Source organism: Myxine glutinosa, chromosome 9 (assembly GCF_964187855.1).
Source record: "Myxine glutinosa chromosome 9, kmMyxGlut1.1, whole genome shotgun sequence".
Taxonomy (NCBI): domain Eukaryota; kingdom Metazoa; phylum Chordata; class Myxini; order Myxiniformes; family Myxinidae; genus Myxine; species Myxine glutinosa.
Window position 1 is genome coordinate 93,039,898 of NC_136269.1, and position 20,126 is coordinate 93,060,023.

At 44.6% G+C, this 20,126-nt stretch overlaps 1 protein-coding gene across 1 annotated transcript in view; it reads left to right on the forward strand.

The window, feature by feature from the left end:
* Positions 1-20,126, forward strand: part of LOC137435741 (A disintegrin and metalloproteinase with thrombospondin motifs 16-like) — a 257,905-nt gene that overhangs the window by 232,075 nt on the left and 5,704 nt on the right. The window lies entirely within an intron of this gene.

Sequence of the window (20,126 nt, forward strand, 5' to 3'; positions counted from 1 at the left end):
GAGGGAGAGGGCTTTGGGGGGGAGGCATGGGAAGGGGGGGGGGGGGGGGAGAGGTATAAAACATATGGACACTGCCAAGACTTCCAGGAAAGAAGTTGGAATTTCAAACAAGGTGGATCTGGGGTGAATTAGTGGGGGTAGAAAAGATCAAGGTTTTGGATGGGGGAAGATAAGAGATGGTGGTGAACAGCTGTTTTGAAGACCTGGAGGGAGGAGTGTGATTGAAGTGAGTGTGGGAGTTTGTTCCAGAGGCGGGAGAAAAGAGGAATGAAAGAGTGAAGGTGAGCAGAGAGCCGAGATTTCGGCAGTTTAACCATCAGAGGGTGGCTGGCAGATCTTGTGCGACCTGTAGGAATATTTGGGGGACAGAGCACAGAGAGAGCTGGGGGAGCAAGGCCGGAGAGGAGTCGGTAGAAGACAGAAAGACCACCTACCTGCCTGCGGTGAGTGAGTGAAAGGCCCTCAGAGATAGCTTCATCGCGGGAGATTCCAATGATTCTGAAAGCTTTGGATTCAACAGCGTGAAGCCGAGCCAGGTGTGAGGCAGGAGCACCAGCCCATAGGGGAGAACAGTATTCCATTGAGCTGCGGATGAAAGCCTTGTATGTGGTGAGGAGCTCAGGTGTGCCAAGGAAGGACTTCGCACGACGGAGGATGCCCAGTCGGCGACTGGCTTTGGAGGCCAGCTTGGAAATGTGGTTTTCCCAAGAAAGATCATGGCAGATGGTGAGACCCAAAAGCTTGAGCGACAGAACTTCTTGGAGAGGATTGTTGAGAAAGTAGATGGGAGGGTTGTCCAGTCGATCTTTTCGGAGAGACATAGTAAGAGTGTGAGATTTGTCAGGATTGAAAGACATGTTCCACATGTTTGACCAGTCTGTGATTTTGTCCAGGTCTTCAGAGAGTGAGGAGGCTGCAGACTGCCGATCTGAGGGAAGAGGAATGGAGCGGCAGAGAGTGGAGTCATCAGCAAAGAGATACAGAGGATTTTCCAGAGAGTCGGAGAGATCATTGATAAAGACCAGAAAAAGCACAGGGCCCAGCACACTGCCTTGGGGAACTCCAGCCTGAACGGGAAGGGGAGATGAGAGAAATCCATTCAGGGCCACACGTTGACTACGACCAGAGAGGAAGTCCGCAAGCCATGCATGGAGATTTCCATGGGTACCATAGGAGGAGAGTTTGGTGAGCAGAGCTGGGTGCCAGACCGTATCGAAGGCACGTGATATGTCAAGGGAGACAGCTCTGATTTCCTGTTTGGCATTGAGGACCTCCATCCATTGTTGAGACAGCAGAAGCAGCATGTCCAGAGTAGAGTGACCTGGTCTGAAACCAAATTGATGATCAGAGATCAAGCCATTGGAGAAGAGGAAAGATTTCATATCCGAAGCAATGATGGATTCCATGACTTTGCTGATAATTGGGAGCAGGCTGATTGGTCTGTAGTTGCAAGGATCTGTTTTTGCACCTTTTTTGTGTAAAGCGGTAATGTTTGCTGATTTCCAGGATGCTGGCAGATGACCTTGAGCAAAGGATAGGGTGAAAAGAACAGAGAGAGGGTGAGATAGAGCGGCAGAGCAGGATTTTAGGACCCGTGGGCTGATGCCATCTGGTCCAGTTGCAGAATCAGAGTCGAGGTTTCCTTGTCAGGAGAGAAGGTCACAGAGTCCAGGAGCAGCTTTGTCAACATCAGCTTTGTCATGTAGCATGCGACTTTGTAGTAGATCGGAGCGTTTTGAGCTGTGCTCTTCATATCTGGACTTCCCTGCCATAACCTCGCATTCCCGTGCAATTGACCCCCTCGCGTGGTGTGACCAAATCCATCGGTTAACTGTCCCCTTGCTGGTAGTGAAACCGGTCATTCCCCCCTTGGTCTTGGAATCCCTGTTTGCTGTCTGCTCAATGGTCTGGTCACAGGCGATTTGGGCAAAAGCTTTGTCGCTTCTCTGGGTAGCGAAATCACCCTCCATAAATTTCTGATGAATGGCGGGATGGGTCTGCTGAACATCTGACATTTCCAGCCAGTATACTGGAAGGTATCTGCTATAATTAATGTGATCATAGGCAAATATCCATGGAAGCATACATCGTATGCTGGCGAGGTGAACATCCCAGTTGGCTTCTCATGTCCCTCTAATGAATAGCAAGAGAAGCTCCACCGTCTCAAAGTATGAACTCCAGAAGCGAAATGTTGGTTTGGTGTCACTTGCTTCTAAGAATTTGTCAAAGGAGGTTTTGAAGTCTTTGAACTTGTCACTGTTGAGAATGACATGGTAGTTTGGATGTGGGAAAGCTTCAGCTAAGTTTGACAAAAGTTCCTTCACTCTACCCGCCTCATGTTCTGGAATAGATTCAAAATATGCATCCAGAAGCATCTGCTGCATCGCGTCTGACATCAGCTTATGGGCTCGAACTGCCCTGTTGTAATGCTTGCCGCTGAACACTCCATTCACAGACCCCACTGCAACAATCTCTGACTCAACCAGGATGTCTTGGAGACCACCATCTCGAAATCTCTTTCCAATACAGCCAAGAAAGGACATTGCAGTGTGGAATGCCCCAAGTCGAATTACCAGTCTCTTCATGAACTGTGCATTCTTCCATCTAATGAGCTGTGCCTTGCAATAGATGGCTTGGTCAACGACAATGACGACTGCTTCCAACTGTAACTTGTCGGCGATCTGAACACTTCTCTGCAGTATTGTTAGTACCGTATTCATTTCAGTCGGAGTGGCATCAATGACAGGGAGATACCCTATCACGCTCTTTGGTGGAACTTCAACACAAGACAGTAGTTGGTTGAATCCTGTCCAAGATGGCAGAGTCCCGTCAATGCTGTACTTGGTGATGTGGTATGCTAGGTCTATCGTCTTAGGGTGCTGGAGTAATGGGAAGTACGTTGCTCGATCCAATGGAACGCTGGTTGCGAATGGAGCGGGTCCTTCTTTTTTCCTTCCATAATATGTGGCAAGGTTCACTGCAGGTGGCTGCATCGATCTCTCCCGCGTCCTCTTAACTGTAGTGACTGGTGCTGGTTGTACTACTTCATGGGATTGACTTGGTTGCTGTATTATAATCCCATTGGTATTGTGTGTTGTTCCACGCCCAGACAATGTCTCCTCCCCGAAGTCATTATTGTCCCATACGAGTGTGACATGCTTGCCCGCCTGAATGATTGATGGAAGAGCATCCTCTCCACGATGTAGTTCTTGGTTAGCCAGTGCAGTGTCATGATTTAAGACGACAGAGTTTGAGACGCAGTAACCAAACCCGTTCAGTAGGCTGATTAATTGGGCTGAACCTGAGAGATGACGTACTGTCATTGCAAGTGACAAATGTTTGGGCATCTGTTTCCTTCCCTTTGATTGGAGGTATATGATGTCCTGTGCAATTGTGAGAATTCTTCTATGTATTGTAGATTCTATCTTTACAAACTCATCAGAATCAGGTTCGTCTGACACTCCCACCATCCATGCAATAAAGTTATAGAGACAGGCAGGTACAATTGCTTCTGCGGCATTTGTTGTCAGGTGCTCAGAGGTTGGGGGCCATGGCATATTTGGCTTGATCTCATCTATTGCATTTCTCAATTGTAGCGCAGTGAAGTAGTGTTCTCTAAGGTTATTCTCAGTATACCCAGGTTGCTTTGGTGGGGTTGGTTCAGAGTCGGATGTTTGTTCTGTCTCTGTTGTGTCATCACCTGAACCATGCATGGTTTCTTGCAACACTTTCTTTTCTTCAACCAGCACTTCAGTGGAGATGTCATTAACATACACAAGGTGTCCTTGGCAGCGCATATACGGGGTTAGAAAGCATAGTTGTGGAAATGTTTTCATCAGTCTTGTCTTGAGAAAGCCACTTTTGTAGTTTGATTCTATTCCGTGTGTTGCTTTGATTTGTTTCATGAACATGTCATTAAGTCGTTTCAGTCTGTAGATTTCCTTGTTGTCTATTATAAGATCTTTGACTGTTGCACAAAATAATGTGTATGCTTCTGAGTAGTTGGAGTCTCCTTGTTGCTCTGCATTAGGTGTTGTTGCTAGCTTGCCTAAATACCGGGTATACTCCTTGTAGCAGCGACCATGGTATTTTACCTCTATCGCAACACAATCGCGGTCTTGAATTTGAAGCAGCAGGTTTGTATTGTTGTTGTCTTTAGCAGCTTGCTGCAGTCTTGGTGCCTCAATTGTTGAGCACCTTGTTAGAGGCTCTTTTCTTCGGCCCCTTTTGCCTGTATTGATTGTTCTCTCTTTCTGACAAAGGATGCATATATTAGGCAACACATATTGGGATCTGGCTGAACATTTGGGCTTGCCTAAGCTGGAGCGTAGAGCACGTTTCTTGACTGGTTGTGGGCCTTTATGCACCTTGTCAATGTTGACGTTGATGTCATTGCATGTTGAAGCTGCAATAAATACACATAAAAGAAAACAATTAAAATTATGTGAGTTTAAAATGTCTAGACCTCAAGTCATGGTTAGCCCGACTAGATTCCCTCCCCCCCCCCCCCCCTTCCTCAGACTTCCTTTTAAAAATTTATTTGTTTCACCTCGGCCCTACCTCCTTGCATAAATATTGGACAGTTCCTTCAATTCAAAATCGTTCGACTACACACAAAATCATTTTACATATACCTCACAAAAAAAAAAATCAAACTAAGTTTTGAAGCATTGTCATGATTTATTATTCAAGTTATTCAACCTACCAGTATTGGCTGCATTTTCTTCTCTCTTTTTCATGCTGCTTTGCACCCTGCTCACTCGTTGTTTATCGGTAAATCGTGAATAACACACTTGATGAAACGCTGCATCATGCGGTATAGCTATAGCAGGTATTGTTACCATACTGTTGCCACGTTCGCCGAATTCGTCAGCGTGGTTCTTCACGAAATTTCTCGCAATTTCAGCTTGATCACCTTCTAAATTCTGCCACGTAAGAACAAATTGCAAATATCGCGGCCATGTTATATCACTAAAATGTATTAAACTTGATCTTTTGGCCGGAGAAATACACATATAACAGCGTTTCTCGCTCCCACCCTCGTCACCGTCACTGCTACTGGAGGCCGCCATTTTGATTACTCGCAGCCGGAATCCCAGACATCGTTCGTAGCGCGAATAAGCGCGATCCTCATTGGTCAATACATCGAAATGCGTTCGAGGCTAAACGGAGATTTTGGAAATAAAATTATACATTTCAACATTATATTACAGACTAATGTACCAGAATCTGACTTGTGAAAAGTCATGAACATTATTTCTTAATTTTTTCTATATTATCATGCCAATTTGATGCCCACCCGATTTTCAGGTCACGAAATGAAATGAAAAATTGGAACACCTGGCAGTCTAAACCTCTCCACCAAATGTCGTCCGAATCCGTCCACAACATTTTGAGATATTTTGTTCACAAACAGACAGGCAGGCAGGGGTGAAAACATAACCTCCATCCACCTTCGGTGGCGGATATAAAAATAGTTAGTTTGTGGCGGACACGAAAGCACTGACGTGGTGACATCACCCCGCACACCAAGTGGGGATGGGCCACGCCAGGGAGAGAGGCGTGGCCTCACGATATACACGGGGCGCGCAGCCCTGAGCAGTGTGCTGCAGTTTGAGTACTTTCAATAAAGACTCTTTTATGAACCGCGTTGTCCGCTTGCTCCTTGCGTAAGCATTAGCGCGCGCAGCATCGCGCTTCATATGGTGACCCCGACACGCCCCCCCAGAATCCCCGCGCACCTGAAGGGTCAGTTTGCGGGGCAAAGGTTGATCGCCGACAAGTTCGTCTGGCATGGCCTCCGAAGGCCGTCCGCGGCTGGGCCAGGACGTGCCTCGCGTGCCAGCGCGCCAAGGTGCACCGGCACACCCAGGCCCCGTTGGCCCCGTTCACGGTGCCGGAACGCTGGTTTGACCACGTCCACGTGGACCTGGTGGGACCTCTGCCCCCCTCGTGGGGTTTCACCCACGTCCTCACCATGGTGGACCGCACCACCCGGTGGCCGGAGGCCGTGCCCTTGGCGTCGACGACGGCGGCGGATGTCGCGCAGGCTTTCATCGCCACCTGGGTCGCCCGGTTCGGCGCCCCCTCAGACATCTCGTCCGACCGCCCCCCCAGAAGTTCAGGCTTTAAGTTGCAGTTTATGAAAGACACAGAACTGCCCACTAAACAAATCGTGTCAGCTAAAACACTGCTACCCACAGTATCAGTCAGCCAACCCTTATAAAGCAATGTCATTCCACCTCTTTGGAAGGGAATCAATCCATGGACGTGTTTCCGGCTCACTGGACTTCTTATGACAACGCCTTTTTGGGATGAAAAGGTTTAAAAACATCAAAACATTATTAAAAAGTTATGCACATGCACATTGGCCCCATGGCCAAAGTACATAGTCTAACAAAGCTTGTCCCACTAGTGCATACATGTACTTCAACCCAAGGTCAACTAAACACACGCATCCTAACCCAAAGTGCCAGAATGTATGGTCATATAATAAATGGGGTCAACCGGCCATCCTCAGACGGGGTGAATTCCTTCAAGAGTTGAGCTGTCAAGCTTAGCATGTGGTCTTAAATGCCAAATACTACCTCCTCACTGGAATACAACAACACACAACAACATGCATTTTAAGGCCATTTTCCCTGCTAGAGTGGGGGTTAGCCTTGCGGTCTCCATGACAATCTTCTCCATTTTGCCCTATTTTCTGCATCTCTCCTGGTTAACCCCCTTGCCTGCATTTCTTCTTCGACCATCTTTAGCCAAGTCTTTCTCAGTCTTCCCCGTCCTCTACTTCCTTCTACATTCATTTCCATCACTCTTCTCAACCAGTCACTTTCATCCTTCCTCAACACATGACCAAACCATCTCAACCTGTTCCTCTTCACAGCATCAATCACAGGCTCTATTCCCATCATCTTTCGCAATTCATCATTTGTCTTCCTCTCTCTCAACGATACTCCGCACATCCACCGAACCATTAGCATTTCCACCCTTTCCAGCCTTCGTTGCTGCTCTAAGTTCATTACCCATGTCCCATAAATCATAACACTTCTCACACATGTAGCATACACACTTCCCTTCAGCTTCAACGACACCCCCCTCCTCGTCAGCACGCCACTCAGTTCCCGAAACTTCTTCCATGCGCATCTCACTCTAGCAACCGTTGCCGAGTCTGATCCACCTTCTCCCTTCAGCATGTCTCCGAGGTAGCAAAATGTTTTCACACCTTCCAGCTTCACGCCGTCTCCAAGATACAACTCAACATTTCCTCCATCTGCAGCTCCCTCTGTGCACACCTTACATTTGAATGTAGCTGCCACACTGGTTAATGACCCTCTCAGACCACTACATTTTTGATGATCCCACTCAGTGCACATTGTACATTGAATGGAGTTAACTCCGAATAGTGACCTCACTGGAATGGTGACCATAATCCCTTGTGCCGCACCAGTACTTGCTGCAAGGGTTCTGACTGGTTCGGAATCGGAATCAATCCACAAATATGTTTCTGGCTACGTCTGTTATTAGCACAGAGTGGATTCTGGTAAAGTGAAACAAATCAAAATCAAATCTGGTGAAACCATTCTCTGTGTGATGTGGTAACCCTCTTTACAAGTTTCCAGCCATTTTGCTGTGAAAGGAACCAAACCGTTTGATGGCAGATGACTGTTGGAAATTGGGATGTGGGACATATTCATTGTAGGTTTGTAATATTTGTGATTTTCCTGTCTGAATTCAACCTATTTAATATTTAAAGGGAAATATCAGAAACAGGTATTTGGTTTCAGGAAAAAATGGGGACCCCAGTGTTTGCTGTGCTGGCTGACATGGTTATGGAGGAATTGGAGGCCTGATCTATCCCACAATTTGATCGTGCCGCCACGTGTTGGTTTCCTTAGGTAGACGACTAATTTGTCGTCCTCCGTGGTGATTCCACTGCCTCTCTCCACAATTCCATCAACTCGATTTTTCCGTCGAAAAAATTCACTTGTGAAAAAGAACAATCTGGATTCTTGGCTTTTCTGGATGCTTTGTTAACAATGGGTCCAATGGATCGTTAAGAACATCATCCTACAGGAACTAAAACATGCAGAGGCCGACCTGGATAATTCTTCATGGGGGAAAGTTTAACCAAGTCTATTTACGAACCGGCTTGTCAGATCTGATGTTTGACTGGAGATCACTTTGGCATAGACGAGACGGATTTATGGAAAAAGGCCATGTATAAGCTTCTAGGTGCATTTGTGAGTTTTGAATAAACTGCTGAAGAACTTGAGCATTGGTGAACTCACAGAGGAGACAATCAAATCTGCAGAAGCGTTCGTCTGCAGAATATATAATGTGCACAGAACAACCTCTGTTGATTCAGCACGACATATGTTGTTCTCCAAGACTGGTAAACAAGAAGCAATGTCACCGACAAGTGATGCTCTTCATTTCCATTTGTTGCGAGTACACTATCAAGCCATGGTATGGAGAAATGTTCATTGGTGCATAGCTGACCTACCTGCACATGTGGAAATGGGATGGAAACGTGGTGATTCAGTACTGGAGCCCATTCTGATGTCACTGAGACCAATCCCAGAAAGTTGCCTCGAGATGATTTGTTGTGCAAGACTCGACGCTGCAAATGTTGCTATTCAGAGTTGAGGTGCACATCAATGTGTGCCTGTCAGCAACAGAGTGATGATCAGACCCCTTGTATGAATTTGATGTAGTTTGGCAAAACAACATGTGTGACATTCCTGAATGTTTGTGCTTCATGGCCATGTATACTTAATTTTAGAATAAATGGTTGTATGAAACTTTGTCTTATTAAAACCATTTCCCATTCTATCGTGTCCAATTTCAATATCGGTTTGAATGTCTCTTTCAATATGTCGCCAACCATAATATAGACGAGACAGATTTATGAAAAAAGGCCATGTATAAGCTTCTAGGTGCCTTTTGGGGTAAAAGTTGTAAAGTTAAAGGAAAAGAGCTGCATGTATTTACATGATATATAAATGCTTGTTCAAAGAAATTGTCCAAAAATGACAATTTGGCGGCCATTTTGTATATGCTAATTAGAAGGTCAAAAACTCAAAATTCGGCTTGGGAACCGGGTTAATCGAATTCAGCATACCCTAATTATGTTAACAAGTGAGGTTCCCAACTTTTACCCAAAAATGCACCTAACATTCACATCTCTCAGAAATCCATCTAGTCCAGCAGGAATTTGGAATTTTTTTCTGGGTGCCCAAAGAAATCTGAGGTACTAAGAGTACATAGAACACAAGGCATCACATACATGGAACTTGTTGCATTTCTACTCCACGTGCAGCGTGTTTGCTAAGCAGTCTCTTATCAGGCAAAGCTGACATAAACGCAAAGCTTGTTTCATTGTCACACTCCATTTTTAGCCGCGTCGCAGACGCTGGTCATAGAGTGCGCTCTGCTGTTGTTGTTGTTCTTCTTGTTCTTCTTCTTGTTCTTCTTCTTGTTCTTGCAGAGAAGACAAAACCTCAAAGCTCCACCCATTCTGGGAACCATAGCTCCACCCATTCTGGGAGAGTTTTCATACAAACAAATATCCACCATTTTATTAACTCGCATAGCTTTGAGGCCTGTTTTGTAGGCCCGTGGTGTCTTCCTCTCTCATACAGTTTTATTTCAAATCAAATTCGATATATCATTTCATTTTTCACAGTCGCTAACATAGTTTTAGACTCGGTTGAAAAAAAACGGGAAGAAAATCCAATGAAAGTTGCCCTTTATAGAACGAAATGAATTCTCAAAGGCCTGTAACTTCAAGTCCATTGAGATTTTTTTTTTTTAAATCGCGGCATGCTCAGTCATACACCGCCCGAAATAACAGACGGGAAAATGCCGAGATATATATATTTTGTTTATATCGCGGCATGCTCAGTCATACACCGCCCGAAATAACAGACGGGAAAATGCCGAGATATATATATTTTGTTTAAATCGTGGCATGCATGCTCAGTCATACACCACCCGAAATAACAGACGGGAAAATGCCGAGATATATATATTTTGTTTAAATCGCGGCATGGTCAGTCATACACCGCCTGAAATAACAGATGGGAAAATGCCGAGATATATTAAAAATTCGTCCATTTGATGACAATCGTCACGATGAAATATTTAATTTATACGTCGTCACAATAATGTGGAGAGAGGAGCATAGCTTCGTTCACGTGTCGCCACATACGGGAAATTGCCGACATTTTTTTTTTAAAATCGCGGCATGGTCAGTCATACACCGCCTGAAATAACAGACGGGAAAATGCCGAGATATATTAAAAATTCGTCGCCACACACGGGAAATTGCCGAGATATATTTTCACTTTGCACAAAAATAAAATCAAGTAATCGAATCTATAGGAATGTCCTATATATAACATCGACGTTGTAGGCGTATAACGTATATCGACGACGTATAACGTATAACATCGACGTATAACATCGACGTTGTAGGCACAGCTGCATCTAGGCATTGTGTAACATCGACGCGGCTTTTGTTTTAATTAAAACTTTTTGTACTTGTTCTGTTTGGTGTTGGCTTAGCGGTTAGGGTGCCGGCTTGGGATCTTAGGATCCTGGGTTCGAATCCCGGTTGATCGCTGAATTAACGCCAGGGGGGTTGACTCAGCCTGTCATCCTTCCGAGGTCGGCAAATTTGAGTACCAGCTTGCTGGGATGAATGATCACGGTGTGTACCCCGATTTAGAATAGGTACACTGTATCCCTGCGCATCGTAAGAGCGTGACCAAGGGTTGGCGTCAGGAAGGGCTTCCGGCCATAAAAACATTGCCTCAAACAGGGAACTATGATTGTCATGGGGCCCGCAAGGCTAACCCCCGCTCTAGCGGGGAAAATGGCCTCAAAACGATCATTCATTCATTCATTCATTCACTCCATTTTTCTGTTTGTCTCTCTGTCCATTCCTTCATATATTGTGTATCTTGAGAACGGAAAATTGTAGGGTGTCCAAACCAGAACAGGCTGGCAACGGTTTCTGCACGATGAAGTGCTAAAGATTTAATTTTTCACTTTCCTCACTCATATCATCGAGTGTCTGATCTTCATACCTTCGTATTCGCTCGATACATACATCGCTTTTGTAGAAATCGTGTTTTATGATTTTGTGGAGAATTTGCTTTGGTGAAAATGTAGGTTTTCTTCCCGATGGCCTCACACCCTCACTTTAACTCCAATTTGATTTCTGTTTTCATTTCTGACAGTCGCTAAAGCAGATTAAGATTTGGTGAAAACGAATTCTGTGAGAATCAGTTCAGTTTTGATTAATTTACGACATGGAGTGATCTTACATGGTGCATGTTGTAAGCCTTGCCTACTGTTAGGCCGCACCATTTTCTGCTCATAAAGGTGCCTAAATGAATTTTCTGTTTAAAGTTGTGCATATCATCACATGCCTGAAGTTATAAGTTATTCGATTATATAAGGATTGCAAATGCATGGCTTAGAAATCACATTTTATGGCTTTGTCAAGGATTTCCTTTGGTGAAAATTGATTTTTTTGCTTTGAACGGCCTCACACCCTCATTTTGACTCTGATTCAAATTATGTTTTCATTTCTGGTCGTCACTAATATAGATAAAGACTCGGTGAAAACAAATTACGTGACAATCTGTTCACTTTTGATTGATTTACCACATCAAATGACTTTATATGGTGCAATGCTTAAATGTTCCTCGTGCTTTTCGTATAGGCCTTGCCTCCTACCCCCCTTCCCTATCCCTCCTTTCCCACTCCCCCTCCCCCTTCTCTACCCTTTCCCCTCCCCCTCTCTTCTCCCCTCTCCATAACCCCATCCCTCTTACCCCCGCCTCCACATCCCCCTGCCTCCTCCTCCTCCTCCACTCCTCCCCTCCTCTCCCTCCCTTCATTCCCCCTCCTCCCCTCCTCTGTCTCCTTCCCCCTCACCCCTCCTCTCCTTCCCCCAAAGAAGAAAGCTTTTTTTGTTATCTCCGCCACCGAAGGTGGATGGAAATTATGCTTTCACCCCTGTTTGTTTGTCTGTATGCCTTTGTTTGTGAACAGAATATCGCAAAAAGTTGTGGATGGATTCGGATGAAATTTGGTGATGTCCTATATGTGACAAGGACAAAATGATTAGATTTTGGTGAAGATCCGGATTTGGATCTGAGAATTTTTAAGTGATTCTTTACCATTGAGATATAGGGCACAACATACCATATAGCACGATATCACAAAAATTATGGCCAGATTCGGACGACACTTGGTGAAGAGGTTGGGTGTGTGCCAAGGATGAATTGATACAATTTTGGTGAGGATGCGAATATGGATCAGGAAACGAGAATTCAATTTTTTAAGTGATTCTTCACCATTGAGTGATAGGACCAACTAGAACAATGCAACTGTGTCACCAATATGCCTCCGCATAGTCCCACAACGGGTAGATGCCATCACTCTGCATATGTATGGGTACTGGATCAAGTTTGTGAAGTTTTGTGTTGATCGGATGAGGTTCGTTTTTCTATCCAAGATGGCTGCCAAACCACGTGACCTATGACATCATCATTTTCAAACTATATGCAACAGTGCTGTTAGATGATATTTGTAAAATTTCGCATCGATCAGGTAAGCATCATCCTACAGGATGATGCATGGCCATACAGGATGACAGACGGACAGTCGGAAAATCGGTTTAAGAGATTTAATTATTTTATATTTTCCTTCAATCCAAAATGGCTGCCAAACCATGCGACCTATGATGTCATCAATTTAGTATTTCAATACAAATGGGTCATAGATCATGTGCATGCAATTTCAGATTTTTAGGATAAAGAATTCAATTAAAACATTTTTGGCTGGTATACCACTTCACCTATGATGTCATCATTATCATGCTTTAGTTCCCCATTGGGAGTACTTGACAATGTGTCAGGTTTTAAATTTTTCCATTCAGTGGTTTCCGAGAATTTTTTTATTATTATTTACTTTTAATCCAAGATGGCTGCCATACCACGTGACCTATGACATCACAATTATCATAAAAAACATTCTGCATGGGTGTCACTCCTACTCTGAAAGTTTAGTCTCAATCGGACATACGGTTGCTGAGAAAAACGAGGTTTAGCCCGTACGGACATACTGACGGACGGACGGAAGGACGGACGGACGGACGGAAAGACGGACAGACGGAAGGACTGAGGGACGGACGGACGGACAACCCAAAAACATCATGGCTCCGGCGACTTTGTCGGTGGAGGCATAAAAAATTGGCCCCAGATAAAACCGGATAATTTGCCATCAGGCCTCAATCGTGTCTCGTACTTATACACTGCCTGGGTTTTGTTTCCCCCGGGGGTGACTGAGTACTATGTTTTGTGAAGATAGAATTTGGAGGTTGTAGTGATTTATTGTCAACAACACAAATTTAATTACTAGATTATTTAATCGAATTTTCCCGGGCAACACTGGGTACTTTAGCTAATTATATATGTACTGTATATATATACACACAAAAAACTATTGCTTATTTAACTTTTTTAATAACCACATAGTTTTTTTGTCATCATTTGAATTTGTTTCTTTTTTTTCATTTTTCAATTTGTTTCATTTGAAAAATATTTCTCTGATTTTGAACACTGCATATGGGGATAAAAATAGCAGGAAAAATATATATATCAAACTTGATTTTCTTTCCTGACAAGGCAATAACTTATCATATAACAATAACATCATCTTTTTGTTTTTCAATGAACGGTATTTGAATACTTAAAGGTAAAGATAATATATAATGAATATTCAAAGTACAAGTTATCAAACTATGAGTATTTCTGCTGTGTTAATGATCTAATCAATTTCCAATCATCTTGTAGTGCTCTGTGACATGTGGGCAAGGAATTCAACACCGCCGGTCTTCTTGTGGCTACCAAACACCCAGTGGAAAACTTCGGTCACTGGCAATGCATCGCTGCCGCCGACATCCTCGGCCGACCACAGATGCGATGGAGAGGCCCTGCTTTCGGCCATCATGCCCCCAACCACACAGCAGCCTCTGGCACAAGAGACTTCTATACACAGTGCCTAATGATGGAGGCGGTTCCATAAGAGCAGAGAGGCCTGTTCTAAATGCAATTCCCAAATGGAAAGTTTCACCATGGTCTCAGGTATTTTTCAACTTATTTCTTCCCCTATTATGTTATACTAATGAGTCAGTATCGATTAGGTTTTTATTTGCAAATTGTACCAAATCCTTTCGTCAGATGCCATTTTGTTAGAGCATTTGCAGTATGAGTAGCCCAATGGTTCAGTGATGCTTTAGATTGGTGATCGCTCCAATTAGAAATCATATTGGTACAAGTGATGGTCAGTGGGTCTATGGCCTGAGTCTAAGAAGTAAAAAAATAAATAATTAAAGACTATTAGTCTGTGGGCTGAGTAGGGTTTACATGCACCCCCCCCTCCCCCCCACAACTTAACTTCCCGGGTATGTCCATGTACCCCCTACCCTAGGGGTTAGGAAAAACCATGTTAACAGAAAAAAAACTCATTCCCAAGGTACCTCCCACGCATATTTTGATGTTACCCCCCCTGTGTCAGTGATTTCCGAAAATTAGGGGTAGGCGAAATTCAAATGGCCATAACTTTTTACCTCGTCATCCTATGGTTGCATATGACCCCTCAAAATGTTTGTCCTGGGACACTCTTTACAATGATATGTGTTATATGCAAATGAGGTCACTAATGAGGTCACCAGAGGTCAAACTATGAGGGAATGAGTTTTTTTCTGTTAACATTGTTTTTCCTAACCCCTAGGGTGAGGGGTACATGGACATACCCGGGAAGTTAAGTTGTGGGGGGGGGGGGGGGGGGTGCATGTAAACCCTACTCAGCCCACGGTCTATATTGTTTTCCTGAAAATTCAGTGTAAAAAAGTTATTGTAAAAAAGAAAAAATGCTTGAGAAGTTTTGGCTAAAAAAAATCCTTCGATTTATTACAGATTTATTATGATGAAAACAAATCTCCTATGATTTATCATTAAAAATAACTCCAATGATTTACTACAGATTTATTATTTACTAAAAACAAGCGCTCCCTAAAGTAGAAGCCAGGGGGCGGCGAGAGGGGGTGTGGCGGTGGCGGTGTGTCATGTGGATGGCTCTGGGTAGTTCATATACTTCTTCTTCCTCTTCTTCTTCTTCTTTAACTGCCACAATTATTCCCATGTTCTTGTTGGGTTGGCCATGGGGAGCTTGGCCCAAGTTTTTCGCAAACCAACTGCCCAGGCCTCACGTTCGACTGAGGTTAGAGTTGGAATTTGGTCAGAATTCGCCGACTCTTCGTGAAGGGCACCGTGGGATCTTTAACGTCCACAAACTTATGCTGGCAGATAGGATGCCAAGTTTAACGTCCATCTGAAGGATGGCCCACAATGATGAATGACCCTGCCTGCAAAACACTGGGATGACATTTTATAGATGGGTCAAGATTACACAGCTTAGAGGCGATTGTGCGTTACAAATGGGGTTATGCGTCAAATAAAGGTCACAATTGGGCCATAAATGTGTCACGAGCAATATCATACGTCACCCTTGAAGCCAGGGCTGGAGGAAGTTACATACAGGTTTGAGGCATCAATATATTTTATAAACAATCCATGCCCACAATATCTTATGGCGAGAAAAATCGGACAGGCAATAATTGGTACATCATTCATGCGTAAAGACTCATTTGAGCACCTCACGTATAAGGCCTAGCAAGTTGAGACAGCGAACAGACAGTCTGTTCGTCTGTGGGAAATGTGATAAGCATAGAATGCCTTAAGGACATGAGGGGTGTGCTCCATTACCAATCAGCTTGTATAGCGCTCACCAAGTCGTTTACGCACTCAAGCAAGCACTCCATTGAAACGGTTGAGAAGGAACGGCTGGCTTAGCAAGGGCAGCAAGCTGATTGATAATGGAGCATACCCTTGGTTTGCTCTAAATATATTTCAGTTTCGACTGTTTGAAAAACTGACAGTAGTGGCACTCTAAAAAGGTAACCATACATTGGAAGGAAAAGTTTTTGTGATAATAATTTTTACTTCCAGTTGCTATTGAAGCCTATGAAACGCCATGCTGAGCTATTTATACACCTTAACACAGTTCGTCCAAGACGGAAGTTGGAAGGGGGTTAAGTCTCGACAACCTCCGCCATGTGACCTTTAGTCCCCCTGGAAAGTTTGGTTGAGATTGGTAAGTAACGACCGGAAGTATCAGGGTCAGATAGACAGGTGACACCAAAATGTGTATATTAGTATGGCTACAGATTTATTACCTTCCACTTGTTATGATGAAATGTGGTGCAATTTTTTTTTCAAATCTCTTGAAAACATTTTTTTTTTGTATACAAGATCGAGGCTCGTGTAAGAGCTAACATTAATCACAAAAAACAAACTGACATAAAACATATGATAAAGGGAGCGGGAGACAAGATGGGGAGAGAGAGGGAAGCACACAAGTACAACAGTTGAGAACAGGGACATCGGGAGATGTGTGGGAGGGACAGGGCTTGGGGGGAGGAGGCATGGGAAGGGGGGGAGGGCGGTGGGAGAGGTATAAAACACATGGACACTGCTAGGACTTCCAGGAAAGAAGTCGGTATTTCAAAAAAGTGGATCTGGGGTGAATTAACGGGGGTAGAAAAGATCAAGGTTTTGGATGGGGGAAGAAAAGAAAGGGTGGTGAACAGCTGTTTTAAAGACCTGGAGGGAGGAGTGGGATTGAAGAGAGTGAGGGAGTTTGTTCCAGAGGTGGGAGAAAAGAGGAATGAAAGAGTGAAGGTGAACAGAGAGTCTTGATTTTGGCAGTTTCACCAGAAGAGGGTTGCTGGCAGATCTTGTGCGACCTGTAGGAATATTTGGAGGACAGAGCACAGACAGAGCAGGGGGAGCAAGGCTGGAGAGGAGTCGGTAGAAGACAGAAAGACCACCAACCTGCCTGCGGTGAGTGAGTGAAAGGCCCTCGGAGTTAGCTTCATCGCGGGAGATTCCAATGATTCTGAACGCTTTGGTTTCAACAGCATGAAGACGAGCTAGGTGTGAGGCAGAAGCACCAGCCCAGAGGGGAGAGCAGTATTCCATTGAGCTGCGGATGAAAGCCTTGTATGTGGTAAGGAGCTCAGGTGTGCCAAAGAAGGATTTCGCACGACGGAGGATGCCGAGTCAGCGACTGGTTTTGGAGGCCAGCTTGGAAATGTGGTTTTCCCAGGAACGATCATGGCAGATAGTGAGACCCAAAAGCTTGAGTGCCAGAACTTCTTGAAGAGGATTGTTCAGAAAGTAGATGGGAGGGTATTCCAGACAGTCTTTTCGGAGAGACATAGTAAGAGTGTGAGATTTGTCAGGATTAAAAGACATGTTCCTCTTGTATGACCAATCTGTGATTTTGTCCAGGTCTGTAGAGAGTGAGGAGGCTGTAGACTGCCGATCTGAGGGATTAGGTATGGAGCGGCAGAGAGTGGAGTCATCAGCAAAGAGATAGAGAAGATTTTCCAGAGAGATGGAGAGATCATTGATGAAGACCAGAAAAAGCACAGGGCCCAGAACACTGCCTTGGGGAACTCCAGCCTGAACAGGAAGGGGAGATGAGAGAAATCCATTCAGAGCCACACGTTGACTACGACCAGAGAGGACGTCTGCAAGCCGTGCATGGAGATTTCCATGGATACCATAGGAGGAGAGTTTGGTGAGCAGAGCTGGGTGCCAGACCGTATCGAAGGCACGTGATATGTCAAGGGAGACAGCTCTGATTTCCTGTTTGGCATTGAGGACCTCCATCCATTGTTGAGACAGTAGAAGCAGCATGTCCAGAGTAGAGTGACCAGGTCTGAAACCAAATTGATGATCAGAGATCAAGCCATTGGAGAAGAGGAAGGATTTGATGTCACTAGCGATGATTGATTCCATGACCTTGCTGATTATTGGGAGCAAGCTGATTGGTCTGTCGTTGCAAGGATCTGTTTTTGCACCTTTTGGTGAAAAGCGGTAATGTTGGCTGATTTCCAAGCTGATGGCAGATGACCTTGAGCAAAAGAGAGGGTGAAGAGAACAGAGAGAGGGTGAGATAGAGCGGAAGAGCAGGATTTTAGGACCCGTGGGCTGATGCCATCTGGTCCAGTTGCAGAATCAGAGTCGAGGTTTGACAAAAACTTATTCACCTTGTAAGGAGAGAAGGACACAGAGTCCTGGAGCAGCTGAGTTCGACTGGGTAAGGTGGGAACAGAGAGAGATGGGTTCGGGACACAAGATTTTGAGGCAAACACAGAGTTGAGGCATTCGGCTTTTTCACGTGCGGAGTCAGCTGTGTAGCCGTTTGAGGTAAGGGAGGGGATGGAAGAGGAACAACAACAACAACAACTGGCATTTTAAGGCCATTTTCCCTGTAAGAGCGGGGGTTAACCTTGCGGTCCCCATGACATTCTTTTCCGTTTAGCCCTATTTTCTGCATCTCCCCTTGTTAACCCCCTTGCCCGCATTTCTTCTTCGACCATCTTTAGCTGAGTCTTTCTCGGTCTTCCCCGTCCTCTACTTCCCTCTACATTCATTTCCATCACTCTTCTCAACCCGTCACTTTCATCCTTCCTCAACACATGACCAAAACCATCTCAAACTGTTTCTCTTCACAGCATCCATCACAGGCTCTATTCCCATCATCTTTCGCAATTCATCATTTGTCTTCCTCTCTCTCAACGATATATATATTTGTCTTCCTCTCTCTCTTCCTCTCTCTCAACGATCTCACACATGCAGTATACATATATACTGTATATATATATATATATACATATATACTGTATATATATATATATATATATATATATATATATATATATATATATATATATATAGTATATTCTCTCAACAATACTCCACACATCCACCGAACCATTCGCATTTCCACCCTTTCCAGCCTTCGTTGCTGCACTACGTTCATTACCCATGTCTCGCTCACATAAATCGTAACACTTCTCACACATGCAGCATACATCTTTCCCTTCAGCTTCAACCACACTCCCCTCCTCGTCAGCACGCCACTCAGTTCCCGAAACTTCTTCCATGCACATCTCACTCGAGCAACCGTTGCCGAGTCTGATCCACCTTCTCCATTCAGCATGTCTCCTAGGAAACAAAATGTTTTCACTTTTTCCAGCTTCACGCCGTCTCCAAGATCCAACTCAACATTTCCTCCATCTGCAGCTCCCTCTGTGCACACCTTACATTTGAATGTAGCTGCCACACTGGTGAATGACCCTCTCAAACCACTACATTTTTGATGAACCCACTCAGCGCACATTGTACATTGAATGGAATTCACCCCGACACCCTTCCTGCACACAGCACACAGCCACTTCCCAGTTCTTTCCACCTCACCACATGCTTTACCACTTGCCATCACCTCTGTTTTTCCGAAATTTCACCTTCAGACCTTTTGTCTCCATACATTCCTTCCACTTGTTCATCTTCTCCTTCAGTCCATCCATACTTTCTGCAATCAACACCAGATCATCTGCATACAACAACTCCCACGGTAAACCCTCCTTTACGTTCCGAGCCAGCACCTCCATCACAGCTACAAATAGTAGTGGACTTAGTACCGACCCTTGATGCACTCCCACCTTCACCTCAAACTCACCACTGTTCCCGTCCTTCGTCCTTACAGCTGTGCGCGCTCTTTTGTACATTGCCATCACTACTCTGATCAACCATTCCTCCACTCCTAACTTCCTCAAAGCCCATGTCACTACTTCACGTGGAACAATATCGAATGCTTTCTCCAGATCAACAAACCCAAGAAACAACTTCTTCCTCTTCTCCATGTACTTCTCCTGCAACTGCCTCACAATAAAAAGCACGTCTGTCGTTCCTCTTCCTGGCATAAATCCAAACTGCATTTCGTCAATCTTCACTTTCTTCCTTATCCTCCTCTCCAACACCCTTTCCAATACCTTCATTCCATGCTCCAATAACTTTATCACTCGATACGAGCCACAGTTCAGAGGGTCACCATTCCCCTTGTATAGAGGGACGAGGGTACTCAGTTCCCAATCCACTGGAATGCGGCCTTCTTTCACCACCAGATTGCAGATC